Here is a 12,965-nt window from a genome sequence, read left to right on the forward strand (position 1 = left end):
TGATCTTTCAAAACTAATGAGCAAACCCTACTGGGAAGATAATACATGGTCTTTACACCAACAAGAATTTTATTCCCAGGTCAGCAGCAGGAAAAATTACAGTGAAAAATGAAATCAGTAGTATTACTCTTTTTTTTTTTAAAGATGATTTTGAAGTGGCAATTTTTAGGAAAACAAGATCATTAAAATTATCATTATTTCTTCATTTGTTGCCACAAAATCCTTAATAATGCTAATTAGTGAGCCAACTACATGAAATAATCATGTAATTTTTGTAAATGAGTGATTTTTAGAGAACCAGTAAAAATATTGGTGCCTGCTGAGATTATTTTGTACTTTCAAAGATGACTAAAATATATTTAAGCAAACAATACCATTTAGCCTCATATGACAAATCACAAACTGAAAGAGAGAGGTCAATGCTGAAGACACTTAATATGCCTGTTATATGTGAAGGGCTGTGTGCCCGTAGAATTGAAAAGGAATCCAGCACGTATGCTGCTCAATCTAATTATAACGTTACAGATGGCCATTACATAAGGAGTGTCTCTAAATCAATATCGTCCATGCAGAGAGACTTCTAAGTATACCCGATCCTGAAAGAGCAGCAGCTCTCTATTTCTCTCCAGGAACACAGCTCTCAAAGCAGCAAGGTGCATATTCCCTTCCAAGTTACCTTACACCATCATCATCTTTCTTATACTGGCTGGTATGAGGGTTGATTTTTTACAGTTGATTTTCTCTCCCTGACCACCATGCTGTTTCCTTTAACATATATATTTTTTTACTTTTTATTTTCTTGATTTTTACTGTATGCATGCATCAGGACTGGGCTGCGTAATAGACGGAAGCAGCTGCACTTTATTGAAAATGACCGACATGCCCTACTTAAGGTCGTCTTGTTAGAAGTGAGAATACAATGATGCAAAGACTGTGATGTGACTGAATTCAGCTGAAAGGAAATAAATCTAGCCAGAAAGAGAATAACATACAGAAGCCATAACTGCCTGAGTGAAATTTGGCTCTAACTGCTTTTGAGAACTGGCACTGAGTTTTCAATAACAGAAATAATGAGGACCAGTGTGTTAGCGCGGTATCTCCAAGTGTATGCTTTAGCAAACTGGAAGGAAACGCAACCTCTTAGCTGTTAACATGATCAATACGACAGTGGTAGAAATTGGTGAGAATAATATACAATTTAAGTGAAGTCGAGGGCTGATACAAGATTAGACATGAACTGAATCTATCCAATTTTCAAACTGAATGAAAATGCCCCCACTCCATCCATAGACCTTTCATATCTGGCTGGAAAGAGTCTAAAGAAGAGGCTTGCTGTTCTGTCAGTGCAGTTCATGTGTTAAACTAAGGTTGCACAGTAGTGTCCAAACCCCATTACTATGCACATATAAAACACAAAAACACATGCTAGTTTTACATCTGAATCTGCATGCCAGGTTTGTCTTCTACAGGGCTTTCCATCATTTTAGGCTATGCATGTGCTTGCCTACAGATGGCTCTGTAAGAATTGTGGAGGATTTGAACACAAGGTATTTCGGACATGCCTGTAGTCTGATTTGCTGGATGCACATTCATAATCTAGCCAGACTAATATAAATAACTAGTGTGCCAGATACCTCCGAATTATTGCCAAGGAATGCCACTGCTAATGTGTTCTGGATTTCTGGCTGTGAATCTTTCATAACATATGGCTTCTCACAGCATTATGCTCTTCCTTAAGAAACATACAACTTTTGGGTAGGACAAACAGTATTTTGGAGTTCACTGCCCGTGTTTGGAAATAATAGCTGTTCTGCTGGAGTGCTGACTGTAGGTTCATATAAATATTGCATAGTTAGTATATAGATTAGACTGGCTGGATTTAGGTGTGGAATGGATTGTGGTAGAGCTTGTCAAGCTACGATGTGATCTTTATTCACGTGCATGATTGTAACTGGTTCTGGTTAATGGTGAGAAAGGTACTAAGCAAATTGAAGGAAACTTTCTCTTTTCAGGTGTTAACTTTTAAGCAACCCTTTATTTATTTTCAAATGGGAGCCTTATTTTAAAAATTCATTGACTTTTAGTGTTTAAATACTAAAATTCATCACTGGTAAAATATAGTTTCCGTGTTAGTAGTTAGTGACATGACAAAGTTACGTGTTTCAGTAATGACTGAACACTTAAGTTGATCAGGTTACTGGGAGCTTGCTTACTTTGAACATTGTGGTTAGAGTGGTTGACTAGTTGATTTAGTTTGTTCTATAGTGCAGCACGGAACAGATGTTAGCTTATTACCAGCTTTCTGTGGAGACTGCAATGTAAGGATGGAGAAAAGAAACAAGCAGGGGCAGACTGGTTAATTACGTAAAACAGCATGATCTATAAAGTTGCTCTTTCACGTTGCTGTATTGGGATGTACTGCAGATGTTAAAATATTCTAGCTTTTTGCTTAAGGCTGACAAAACTGCTTTTACACCTTTAAGTATACTAGTGGTTATGTCAGAAAACATTAGTGTTTTAGTGTTTGGGTAGAGTCCCCGAGCTGAGGAGTACATCAGAGTGAAGAGGTTTTATAGGAAAGTGCCTGCACATAGACTTGTGCCTCTGCTCTATACATAGAAAAGGAGAAAATGTAAAAGGAATGACAGTCATAAAAATGGTCTCTTAGCTTGGAATACTGATAAGGTACAAGCCTGTAGAAAATAGGACTGCCAGGGATATTCTGGCCTTCCCTGACAGTGCCCATAGATTCTGTACATTATAATTCTTATTATGGATTAAAGATTAGATTTCTGTAGACTATAATGCTGTGGAATACCCTACAAAAATGCCTCTTGCTGCTCTGGTGTTTCTTATCCCTATTGCTTCTGGTGAAAACTGCTTCAGGATTTTGTTCACCTGATGATGAGTAGTTCAGTTTCTAACTGTGCTTGTTAATATCCACTTTGTGTGCCTGCATTGTCTGGAGCTTTAGAATTTTTTCCTTCCCCTTTCTTACATCCCTGATTTATTTATAGAGAGCACTCTTATTGCCTCTCAGCCTTCGTTTTACTAGGCTAATTAAGCCAGGCTCTGTTAGTATTCTCTTTGTACTAGCTTCTCTTTGCTTCCCTGGTCGTTCTAATAGTTTTTCCCTGCACTTGCTTCAACTTGAAGTCATGTTTTTTTGAAGGTAGTGACCATAAAAGTTTGCAGAATTCCAGTTTAAATCTTACCAGTTCCTTGTAAAATGGCTTTAATATGTTTCTTTCTCTACTGAAAATGCCTCCCTTGATACAGACACAAATTACAGTTGCCTTTTTCACACTGCATCTCTCTGACAGTTTGTATTCATCCTGATTGATTAATACATCCAAGTCATTCTCCTCCTTTGTTATTTCCAGCTGATGATCCTCCAGCTTACAGTAGAAATTCTTGCCGTTCCCAGAGTGCTTGACCTTGACTTTGTGCTATTGCATTTTGTCATTACTATCACTTTGGTCCTCCAAGGCGATTCAGTTCTTGCAATGTGATGTTCTGTTCTTCCTCTGTATTGACAGAGGTTCCAATTTTGCTTTTAACCAGCATCAAGTTTCATTACTGTGATCCAATTTTTTGCTCCATTTTGGTTATAAGGTCAGTTCTCAGAATGGTTTGTGAGGATTTCTTCTCTTAATCTCATTCTAGCCCAACAGTTTCCTTCCACACTGCAGCCCCACTTCGTCTCAGTAAAGCCCTCAGTGTTTTGCACTAAACTTGATCTTCTCTGTCTTAGTTACTAGTGTCCATGAAGTTTGGTGTTGCAGCACTTGGAGAAGTCCCATTGTTAAGACGTTAATTTCAGTGATCTAAAGTGTTAGTTGCCTCCACAGTATAGGATGCTAGCCTGGACTAACTAAATGCAGCCTTTCTTGTTTGGTGTAGAGTCTGCCCATTAAAACACTGTGTGACTTGGTGAGAACGCCAAATGAAGAAAACGAAGTTCTTCAGCGTCAAAGGAACGCTCCGTTAGTGGCTCCTAGCAGTCTCTATGAATATCTTTTGAACTTTCTTGAATGTAAAAAGTGCTTGCTTATAAGCACAGGCTTACTGTCTAGGCCTGCTTTTAAAAAATGTATTAGGCGAGTAATTGAGGACCCTGGTGATACTTCGTTTTTGGATTCTAAAAATTAATGTATGGACTAAGAACTACATTGAATTCTGTTTGTGCTTGCTGCATGCTGTGAGAAAGAGGTGAAGGATTTTATTAAATTTTTGTGAGATGCTAAGTTTTCCTCTTTATGATGAAAAAGAATTTCAAAGGTATTACCAGAAAAAAATGAAGTGATACTTTTCTAACAGGCTAGTCTTGGGATTACAGGGTATCTTAATGAAGTAGAGTACTCGAACCTGCTTTTCTTGCACAAAAGCATCCTCTACAAATTTGCTCGAGAAAGTCTGAAGCGATGTCTGGCTTCCTTACCCGACGTGATTGTTAGACATAAATCCTATGTGTCAATCTCGGTAGCCTTCATCTTGATAGTACCTGACTGCCTCCTTTGTATTTAAAAATAGAAATGACAGACTCTCTCCCCCTCCCTTTTTAGCTTGATTAGTTCATAGCTGCAAGCGTGAGGCACTTGAGGGAAAAGCTAAATTGAAGGGTTGAGGCTCCAGCTCTGAACATAGTTAGGATCCATTGTTCTTCCCCCAGGAGCGAGCACTGCTGTCCTTTGTTGAAGCCCCATGAAAGTCTCATGGCCGAGCTCCACGCGGGCCGTCAGCTCACTGGTGCAGAGGATCAGAGGATCAGAGGGTGGTCGTGGCTGTGGTCACAGCGCTGTGAGCAGCACAGGGGGAAGCAGACCCCAGGGCCGGAGCGGTGGAGGAAGCTTAGAGCTGCCCTCAGAGTGCACTGAAGCATCTGTCAGAGCAGGGCACAATGGGTGCCCTCGCATCCAGGCTTTCTAGGTGGCAGGCTCACTTGTTTGTGGGATGGGTTTTTGTTAATAATTTTGTTAGCATTTGCTTTCCACCGCGACGACTTGAAGTAATTGATGGTGGAGGTCAGAGGTATGTCACACAGCGTGTTTGTGCCCCGCTCCTGGATAAGGAAGTGTGTGAAAGCGTGTTGGTTAGAGATAGGTGCGAGTGACTTTCTGCTGTTTCTGTCGTAGCGTTCAGTGACACCACTGAAAATGTGTGATGCTCTGCAGCAGTGAAGAATTCATTCTTTTTTTGTTCTGGAGAATATACACGCGCCTATGAAACACCCATTTCTGTGATTATTTAACAGGAACTGGTGGTATCGTTTTTTAATAAGAAAAAAGACTCGGATTTTAGTGGGACTTAATATTATATAAAGGGAAAAATGTAGGAATTCCTATCGGCATGCAAATCTCTCTTCTTCCTATAGACTGCCTTGATCCTGTCCGTAGTAAACAAAATGTGTGATTTGTCCTTTTCCATTATTCCTCACTCTTATTTTTTAACACTGAAAATAGCACTTAATATTACAGTCTGGCTTTACTCAACCTTATTATTTCTTCACTTTTTTTTTAATGATCTTAAGATTTTTTATTGGGGAATAGTGCTGTGATTTAACATAAGAATGCTAGTAATTTGTGGTCTAAGAGAAGAAATATGCAAACTGTTGATAAACTTGCTCATAAACCTCACTAATACTCTGAATTCTGTATATTACAAAAAAAAAGTTAATGCAGGGTTTTGTTTTTTTTTGAATAACTGAAGCTATGTAAAAAGATGTATTTTAATCTTGATACCATCAGTGTGTGCAAATGCAGTATGTTGAGCTTAAGGTCTTTGAGGAACCTTATATATAAGTATAGGAGGGAAGCGTTTAAAAACAAGACAGATCAGATAAAGAAATAATGCATCTCTCTCTGTAAGTGTATACACACACACACACACATACACATACAAAGTCTGTGTCTGTTCCCCAGGCCTCGTGCAAGTACGCTGTTTTCTTTGTGGCATCAGAAAGTCTTTAAGTAACTGTGTATCGCTGCACCTCTATATTGAGAATTCTTCTACTCAGAGCAGAGTGTGATGCTTCAGCGCTGTGTTAGCAATTATGAAATGCAATCCAAAGAGAGAGGAGATAAAAGAAAAGAACTTGTAAATTTTCTCATGGGAGATAGGGCCCAGAGCACAATGGGGAAGGCATTACAGTGACGCCAAACAAACTTCTGGGGCATTCAAGCTCAATTTAACCTCCAATAGTAACCCTGCCTTTGTGAAAACACTCCCAAGTGTAGCAGGGAGTGAGCCTGGCCAACCGTGTCTTCAGACAAGTTTGTTTTAGCCAGTGGAATTGAATGTTAATAGATTAATTTGGAAATCTACTCAACCTGAAATTTCATTTAATAGAAAAAATGCAGAACTGTAATATGACTTAGGCTGGAAGTATTTATTTTGATAAACTCTTATGATGCTGCACCTTAATAACCCTCTCAAAGTGGTTTGTCTAAGCCTTTGTATATCTAGGTTTCAGACCGACAAAGGCATTTAAGTAATAGGGTGGTCCAGTGTTACAGAAACACTCCTGTGCTGTTCAAAACCCAAGGTAAAAAGTAGAGTTCTCGAGCCCATACTATCAGTGAGTCGTCACTACATTTCGTAGGCATAGATAGGCTTTATTTTTTAGTGTTTCAGATGCACTGGGAATTAAGGCACAAGTATGTAAATGTGGGGTTGCTTTTTTTTTTTCCTCTCTTGCAGCTGTGAAATTTGACATCTGTTTCAGTTTCTCTTTTTTTTTTTTTTCCCAGTTGAGAAGGCAGTAGTGACATTAGACCTGAGCACCCGAAGATCTCTTAAATTACTTTTAAGAGATTAACTTCTTCTTTGCTGTGATGTACTTGAAGGTGATTATTTTGTATTGTTATTTAGTTATGCTCGAGCGAGGGGAGCTGAATTAATCCTGTTTGGTAGTCACCACTGTTTGCAGTGAAAAACAGGATGGACCAATATCCCTTTTTAATATAGTAACGTCTTGAGTCCTGATAAATTGCGTCTAGATCATAAAACGAAACTCAGGAGAATCATGGATAATGAAGAAGACAACTTGCAAATCAAATGCTTTGAAAAAAAAAAAGAGTAAAGTTAGAGTTTAAAAGTTAAAAATAGTGGGTGCACAGAAGACAGACTTTCTCATCAGTAGGGGGGAAATGGAAGTGGGACTGCTGCAAGAAGATTTATTTCTACTCAAAACCCATATGCTGAGGAAAAACCCAGCTGAGTGGGTAGCTTGCAAAATTCGGGAGCTTAGTTTGGTCCTTTAAGAAATTTGAAAGGTATTTTAATTCCCATGAGAATTTGAGATTACAAAACACAACTAACTTCCTAGAGTTATTTTTGTGGGAAATTTATACTGTTCTAGCTCAGAAGGGGAGGCTGACTGTGTTTTTTTGGGACTGTTAGAAAATCTAAGTGCTACCACTCTTTAGGTAGCTGGGGGAGGTTATCTTTCTGTCTAATCCTAGACAGACAGAAGAACCTAGTATTTAAAATATTAACCATCATAACTCTATTCATAAAATCCACAGGAAAAAAAAGCTCTACAGCATGTACATACATTTTTATTCTTCATTTGGCAGGTCTCTTAATCTGTATTGGCCTTGGTCTTATTTTCCAATGACTATGCCAGTTGACATTTCATAGATTATTTACATAACTATTTGGTAAAGAGAAATATGTTTCAGTGAAATTGCTGAAATGACCTCTTCAAAGTTAACAAGCCTTATGAATAGATTATGATTGTAGGTTTGTATGTTTTAATTTCATCTAAGTTCAATTCATTGTAAATTCAATATGCAGACAAAAAGTCCCCGCTTATACAAAAAGAGTTAATAAGAGTCAGTCTAGCACCAATGTATTCATTTTTAGATGTGTTATAGGTATATTTTGTGTATGCATTCTGGGCTGACCATATGGCTCAAGTATTCATTAGTACTTTAGATATTTAAACACTTGGTACTTGTAGACACTGTTAAACATTCCTATATAAACATCCTGCTTTTAAATGCTGAAAGAAAAAAAGACTAGCTTCCAAGTTGCTCAGTAAATTATTGAAATTAATCTAGTTATGTGTTACTTACTGATTCTGCAATGCACTGTAAACTTAGTGTCATGATTACTGTCTGCCATTCAGTTGCTGCAACTGGAAGTGATGTAATTTCATCTTTCTATCACAGAATTAGATGCAACTACTTATTTTAATTGAGTTCATTACTTGACATAGCTGAAAAGAGCTTCTAGTTTGATTGCAGGGCATTAACTACTTTTTAAGGTTTTATTTTAATTCACTAATTTCAAAGTTCATACGTTACTTGAGGACTGAGTTATGCAGAGTCAAATTGCACCGATGTTTTTTCACAAAGCCTTTAGAAGCTTATGTCTTAGCCATGATTTGCAGAAGTTAGAGGAGCTGCTCTAGTGTTACCGGTACTTTGCAATTGCCTCGTAGTGAAAGATTCCTTTAAAAATAATCAACCTCAAAATTTGTTTTGAGCCTTCAGGACTTTAAAAACTGCTTTAAAATTTATAAAAGTGTCTCTGTAAATCATGACTAAGGCATATCTTTATGCATTGCCTATATGTGACATTGGAAGAAGAGAGATATTTTTTTATTGGTATCACTTATATAACATAATATAATTCTGAGTACAAAAATACTGATAAATTGACTTTTGGAGAGCATCAGCAGCTTTTAGGTGTTAATTGCAACTCTAGGTATGTAATTTCAGACTCGAAGCACCCTTAGAGAATCCTTACGTTAATAGGATAATAGACTGGTTATCAGCAAAAGATGTGACTGACCTAAAGGTGAAAGGGATTTATCATTTTGAATGAATGAATGCAAACCAATTGTCCAATGTTTTCTGGTCTCATCTTTGACATTTGTTTCAGCATTATGTATTCTTAGTGTAACATGCTAGCAAATTTCAATAAGTTGATCAGTGTTATGTAGGCTTTTCTGCTACTGTCAGTTTTTTGGGGGGTTCAGAAAAAATATTTTGTTTTGCAGTATCAGATTTCTTTCCTCCTTTCCCCTCATAACCAACAAAAATTCAGAAGAAATAAGAGTCTTTATAATTCAGATTCATCAGTATGTGCAAAACAATAGACACCAGACTTTTGTGTCGGGGCAAAATTGCTTGTGAAACTCAAGGTACTTACTTGCCATGGTCGTTTGATCCAAACCACAGCCTTTGTAAATGTCAGCAAAACAAAGGCAGAAGTAAAATGCAACTTGCATGATGCACGTGTTTGAGAAACTGCTGTAGGTAATGACTGTGTTTTTGTTTTTGTTTTTTTCTCTCAAATGGATGCTCAACCTTGAGAGACAGTGCACTTGTTTCAAAGTGCTGCTGTTGTAAGAAAGAAGATTCAGCTGTCATTTTGATGAATATCTAATCATGGATTGATGGGGGAGCAGTTTGCAGAATTGATGTATGTTTAATAAATGATCCTGAATTAATTATTCACATAGCATTATAGACTTTAAGGCTACAAATTCGAGCACGCAAGTTAAGAGACTGTGTCTGCTTATAAATATCATAACCCCACAACCCATTGACTACAGGACAATGGGCTGGTTTTTTTGTTTGTTCGTTTGTTTGTAGTGTTTATCTTTTTTGTTGTAGAAGCTGTATAGTGAATGAGGCAAAAGGTAACAAGAAGAGAAGGATCAACTTCATGACTAAGAAATTGGGATGTTCCCTGTGAATTCGTGGGAAAAGCTGAATTGTTTTTGCCAAAAAATAGTTAAGAAAATTAAAAACAAAACCTGATGCAGATATCTGCATGAAAAGTTTTAGCCCAAGTGTTGTTACTTTTGGCAATGTTGCCAAAACTCTCCTGCAAGTAAGTAAAAATAAAATTATGTGTATATTGAGAAAACTGGTATTGGACAATGTGATGCAGAGAACATGGAGAATATAAGGCATAGGTATTTTGAATGTATACTGTATAGTCTTACAGGAAGTTTGTTTATTTATTTCAAAAGGTCAACATATCCCAAGACATTTTTTAACAATAATATTTTGGAATTTTGTCTTAAGTTGTATGTAGGATCTTATATCTTAAACAGAAACTGTTACATTCTGTTCTGATTCTCTTGAATGTCTATCTTTAAACTCGATATATGCCAGTCTGGCCATTTTTGTTAGTTAGTATCTCAGTACTTCTACTATAGGAATTTTATTTGTATAGATGACACTAATGGTTACTCAGAACTTTTGAAAATGAAAGTACCATCTATACCTATATATATAAATTCTGAATTTTAAGTGCAAATGTGATGTGTCTTTTTGAAAGCTCTTTTTTGAGTATGTTCCTTATTGTTTACACCTTTCTCGAAGTTCACCTATAAGATAAAATCTGCAAACTAACAATGATTATCAGTCCTGGACAATGAATACATTTCTAGAACAACCAAACCTTGAGGTGAAGGATTGGTAAATGAGAAATGACATGGATATTCTCTATTTTCATTGTAAACTGTGGCAAGAATCCTGCCTTATAACTTATTCATTTGAACCTTGTATCAACACGGAAAAAAGCTTTCTAAAAGAATTTACTGGATTCTTCTCTAGAGTTTACTGTAATTTGACCAAATACGCAGCTTAGAGTGAGAAACTGTTACCCACTGGGTTGCCAAAGTAACCTGTTGGGGAAAATGCATCATGTTCTACTGAGGTATAATGTTTTGTAGCTAGTGACTAAATTTATAGCACTTCTAAACAGCTTCACAAGAAGTTTCAGAAATATCTGAATACCGTTTTTAACACTTCAAACATGGTTTAAAAAGTAAAGAGCACAAGACTCCTGTTTTTAACTTGCACAAATGTTTTATTTTTCTTTTGTTTTTAGAATGACAGGATTTTAAAAAAATCTAATTAGGACATCTTTTTATTTTTATTTTTTTTTCTTTTCATATATGTGTGTGTGTTTTGCTAATCAGAAATAATTGTAGGGACTAAACAGAATCTCAGGTTTTATAAAGCGACTCTGTAGAGAGGAGATTCCATTTTTTAGTTTCTATTTTGATTTGTGAGATATGGGTTTTTAATGTGGTAGTTGTGGAGTATGTATTTTAAATACAAGTCTGTAATGGATTGGAAGTTGATAGTAGTAAAATATTGCCTGATTATTAAAACACTTCTTAATAGATACATATAAATATAGTTGTCTTTCATTTGTTATTTTGTAACTGTTGCACCGCATCTTTCATTTTTATTACTTTTATGGAACAATAAATAACAAAGTTTACAGCTGAAGCAAGATCTTCCTCTGAAACTCTACTCTCTCTCTGCAGACTTTGAGATAATTTAATCTTCATTCATGTCCTCTTCAGTCTTCTGTTATATTTGTTTTCATTGCACCATTTGTTACATTGTTTTAGAGAAAGACTGAAGTTAAATAAAAAAAAATAATTGAGGTTTCTCCCTGCAGAATTAAAAACCCAAATAAATTACAGATAATATACTGAATAGAAGAAAATTAGTGATGCCGTTCTAATCTATACATTGGCATTTTCAGCTGCCCTACCTTTTTTATTTTGGACTCCAGGACAGTGTTTAGACTTAAATTGTATGACATTGCTTATCATAATTTTTCAATTATATTTTGTTTACAGAGATATTCAAAATACAGGCTGGCTAACAAAATTCAACACGTGTTGAATCAGACAAAAATAGTCTTTTTTGTATATAAGATGAATTTTGTAGTGATACCTGACTGCAGTGGCCTTATTGTAGTAACCATACAGCTCTTAGATGTCTAGAGGCACTGTACAGCTATTTAAATTAACAAAAAAAATAGATAAATTTGGTGGTAATAGACTTAAAAGTCACACAAAGACAACAGATAGATAATGGGACGTAGAAGCGTGCATTAGAGGAGAGAGAGGAAAATAGAAGGAGACAGCCCTGGATAGCAGAGTATTATAGGAAAATGAAAAATAGAAGCTGAGTAAATGAAAAGGCAGCTCAACCATAGTACAATTTATATGATGATCTTATAGAAATCCAGGCTATGTTTTTGGTCTCTAACTGGTGCAGTCTTGATGCTTGCAATATCTTTGTTTTGAGCAGATTTACAAAACAGTTGTGTAGACTTTGTTCATTATGCCTTTGTAAACCATTCTTTCAAAATTAAGATTGCTTTTTCTCCAGGAGCAGAGGCTCCATTATTTAGGACAATTTGTTGTATGTATGTTTAATGTTTTTCTTTTACTACATGGTCGTGACAGTATGACTTTTATTTTTCTTCTTGCTACTGGTAGTTCAATTACTCATGTAGTCTGAAATTATGGTATGTATGAAAATAGATATTCATTTGGGGACGAGGAGGAAATTTCTCTTAATTTTTCATAGGCCGTGTTAATAAATTACTTATGATTTATTTATGAGACCCTTGGCTTATTAATCAAACTCTTGTTTGCTACTCCTTGATAGCAGATCCGGACCTTCATTTAGGAATGGCTGAACTTGTTGAACTCAGATGAATCAATTTTCAACAGACTGAAGGGAGAAGCTTTGAGCAGGGAGGTTGGACTATATCATCTCCAGAGGTTCCAACCAACCTTGTCCATTTTATGACTCTCTGAAGACTTTGTTGCATTGCCTGCTTAGATGAAGAAGCCGAAGGATGAGCAAAATGGGATCAGTATTGCCAGATTTGTACGTTACTGCAGAAATGCTTCTGGTGATTGTTTCTCTAGACAGAGGCATAGGTGGCTGCAGCCATTTTGGGGAGGCAATGTGGAATAGTGTGGCCTTGAACGCTTCAAACATCCTGCAGACAGCAAGGCAGAGGCACTGGGCTGGGTATAAAAATACCTACGCTGACTGTCCTAATCATGCTGGAGGTTGGCTGTGATACCCTACTTTCTCACACTGATCTCAGTGGAGCTAGAGGAGGTGGCAAGTGGAAGGGAGTGTCTGTTCTCACTAGCTGTGTTTGTTCTTTTTAACTTACAG

The 12,965-nt window shown here is 36.6% G+C and overlaps 1 protein-coding gene across 4 annotated transcripts in view; it reads left to right on the plus strand.

Annotated features, from left to right (window-relative positions):
• COMMD10 (COMM domain containing 10) overlaps positions 1 to 12,965 on the plus strand; it is a 120,299-nt gene that overhangs the window by 44,569 nt on the left and 62,765 nt on the right. The window lies entirely within an intron of this gene.

This window comes from Anser cygnoides, chromosome Z (genome assembly GCF_040182565.1).
Source record: "Anser cygnoides isolate HZ-2024a breed goose chromosome Z, Taihu_goose_T2T_genome, whole genome shotgun sequence".
Taxonomy (NCBI): domain Eukaryota; kingdom Metazoa; phylum Chordata; class Aves; order Anseriformes; family Anatidae; genus Anser; species Anser cygnoides.